This window comes from Mastomys coucha, unplaced genomic scaffold (genome assembly GCF_008632895.1).
Source record: "Mastomys coucha isolate ucsf_1 unplaced genomic scaffold, UCSF_Mcou_1 pScaffold14, whole genome shotgun sequence".
NCBI classification, from domain to species: domain Eukaryota; kingdom Metazoa; phylum Chordata; class Mammalia; order Rodentia; family Muridae; genus Mastomys; species Mastomys coucha.
The window spans coordinates 123,548,439-123,551,971 of record NW_022196896.1 but is presented as its reverse complement, the minus strand read 5'-3'; positions in this window follow the sequence as shown (position 1 = coordinate 123,551,971).

The window sequence follows — 3,533 nt, the reverse complement described above, 5'->3', positions numbered from 1 at the left end:
GACAGGGAGAGGGAGAGAGAGAGGGAGAGAGAGAGGGAGAGAGAGAGGGAGAGAGAGAGGGAGAGAGGAAGAGAAAGGGAGAGGGAGAGAGGGAGGGAGAGAGAGAGGGAGAGAGAGAGGGAGAGAGAGAGAGAAAGTGGTCTAGTTAAGAAGGCTACCAGCTTGATCAACTCACTATAGACACCCTAATCTGACTTCACTCACAGACTTCTGACTAGTATGGGTATCCATTGCTACCCTGGAATTAATTTTTAATTTAGACCTTTAAAAAATAATGAAGAAAATCTTTGAGAAATGAAAATAAACTTGAGAAACAAGAAACAAGGAAACCATGAAGGATGGTGATGATGGTGGTGGTGGTGGTGGTGGTGATGATGGTGAAGATGGTGGTGGTGGTGGTGGTGGTAGTGATGATGATGATGATGATGATGATGATGATGATGATGATGATGAGGGTGATGATAGTGGCTGCAATGTCTGACTTCACGAATCAACATGACTGGATACTACGGTGCCCAGGTATTTGATCAAACATTAATCAGGGTGTTACTTTCAGGGTAATTATTTTATGATTTAGATAAGCAGACCTCATAAAGAATATGACTCTCCATATTGTGAGTGTGCATCTCCATCCAGCTGAAGGTCCACCACGACCAATGTACACACCTGCTTCGTGTAAGAGAAAGCACTCTTTCCTGACCACCCTTGAAGGGAGACACCTGTTCATGTTGGTTCGATGGCAACTTCGAGCCTTCGGATACAAACTTTGTACTATCCATTTTCCATAAAGCTGCATGACAATTCTTTTGTGATAGATACATGTCAAATTCTTTGTTACTAATAGCTCTTGGCCCCATATCAATTCCTATTTCTGGAAAACAATTATTGACCAATGGCTGCACTATACTGAGCTCCCAAACACTGGGATATGATCATTACTTCTATTTCCTTCTCTCACAGATACACCATCAATATAAGTTAGGTTTCATGCACAATGCCTATTTTATGCATGATGAAACTGATTCAAAGCTATTAGATTACATTGCTGGAGTCACTGAACTCATTCCCTAATAAGGACCTATAGACAAATGCGGCATACCCTAAGTTATTTTACTGTATTTACTATACTATTTTTTACTGTGGTAAAAATGACTAGTGTTCACCAAAGACAGCTGCATTCCTCTCTACTTCTCCACCATCCTTGCAGGTGAGCAGGTAGCTCTTGTCATCCAATGAATAGGAATATATGCCATGTGGCCTTTTAAGCCCACACAATTAACAGCTAGTATCCACATCTCCTTCATATCCTTGTCCTGGAGGAAACTTGTTCCAGCTGGCAGCTACAGGAGGAAAGAAGCCCAACTGCTGAGTCATCATTTGGATGGGAGCCACTTGGTAATGGTATCCAGGACACATAAATGGACACTTTTTTCTTTTTGTTGAGTTGTAGTGCTGGAGGTCAAATCCAGGTCCTTGAGTACAACAGACACAAATTCTACTACTGAGCTATATTCCCAGCTCTAACATAATAAAATAAAATAAACAAGTGCTCTATATTTTGAGGTTGTATATAGCATAGCCATAAAGATCCAGTGCATACTTAAATGAAATCATGGTGATGAGCAATGGAGATTTTAACATTGTCTAGTGAGGCTTCCTAATTTCCATCATGATGTCATTAGGATTAGAGCTTGCCAAGAGACAAGTCACCTATCCATCCTGTGCTTAACGTATAAAATAAGACGCAGTAACAGACCAAATAGTTATAATGTCTATGATGGTTTGTATGTGCTCGGCCCAGGGAGGGACACTATTAGGAGGTGTGGCCTTGTTGGAGTAGGTGTGTCACTGTGGGTGTGGGCTTTAAGACCCTCATCCTAGCTGCCTAGAAGTCAGTTTTCTCCTAGCAGCCTCCAGATGAAGATGTAGAACTCTCAGCTCCTCCTATACCATGCCTGCCTGGATGCTGCCATGCTCCCACCTTGATGATAATGGACTGAACCTCTGAACCTGTAAGCCAGCCCTAATTAAATGTTGTCCCTATAAGAATTGCCTTGGTCATGATGTCTGTTCACAGCAGTAAAACCCAAACTAAGACAATGACCAAGTAACTAACTTCACATAAAGATAAATACTGTTGTATTACATAGTAAATAAAATGTCAAGTCTGCATTTAAAAACAATACACACTCTCAAAGGAAAATATGTTTTCTACTGTTTACACAATTTGTCAGATAAACAACAAACATCTTAAATGAGTCTAAATGATCAACAAAAATTAGATTCCAAGGACAGAAAGATAAATGAAATGCAACATGGTTCTGTTTTATAGACTTTGCAAAACTTCCTATTGTAGGGGCTTGACATGTTAATCTGATTAATGTTAAAATTAAAACTAAAACAAACATTTTTTATGAAATTCACAATGTTGTATTTATGCAGACTATTTCATTTCTGATACCTTATGAAAGGCAGTTTGAGTGGTTTCGTTAAGGCTAATCTTGGCTATGTTACTGATATGACAGAAAAGGTATTGGTCTCCTAATTTACTCCAGTTTCAGTTTCTTCTGTCTCCTACTGTTCTCTGGGCTGCCTCCTTGAATACACCCCAGATAAAACAACTCTACTACTTGAAAACAACCATTTTCCAGAGAATATTTTGTAGATTCACATGCCTGTCTGAAACTAGCTATAGCTAAAATACTTTTTCTCCCCTAAAGAAACATATTGCAAGGCTAACTGGACTAGATACTGAAAAAGGGGGCCCAGGTCTAGCCTCGTATTGCCTGTGTAACACTGGATAAGAAACCTCTTTATTTCTGTTTCCCATCAATTACATGGAAGTCTTCATTATCGTACTTTATATGTAACAATTTTGCAGACTAATGACATTGTTACCTCGAAGGCAAACTGTGATTTACATGCAAGATACTCAAGGGAAGTAAATGCCACACCAACTTTAGGGGAAAGGATCCTCCCGGTGCTGATGTTGTTAAACATGCACTTTCACAGGTACCTTCCCCAGGTCATTGGATTTTTTTTTCTTTTTTTTTTTTTTACCATGCACCACAAGTGATCTTGATGTAAAATATCCACATACTGTGAAAAATACTGATGTCAATCATTATAAAATCCAGAAGACTGGGTCCTAATGAATAAAAAAATTTCTTGGCTCAACCAAAAAAAGTCATGTATGCATGTGTGTGTGTGTATGTGTGTGTGTGTGTGTGTGTGTATATATGTATGTACATATATAAATGTCTATTTTCTCATTCCTTATGATTATCTATTTTATTATCTTTATGATAATTTTAAAAGCAGAAAATCCCATCAGACTACTAACAAAGTAGAAAAATATTTATTGAGAGACTCAGAAACATTTTTCAAAAGACCCAGAAAATTTGACAGGTTTTCATCTCATCTTGGTCTATGGAAAAATGAAAACATATAGCTCCATCCTGAATGTAATTGTAGGATGCCGTCCCGCAGCTCCTACCTGCGTGGGGTTCCACGAACCGAGGATTTGGAAACCT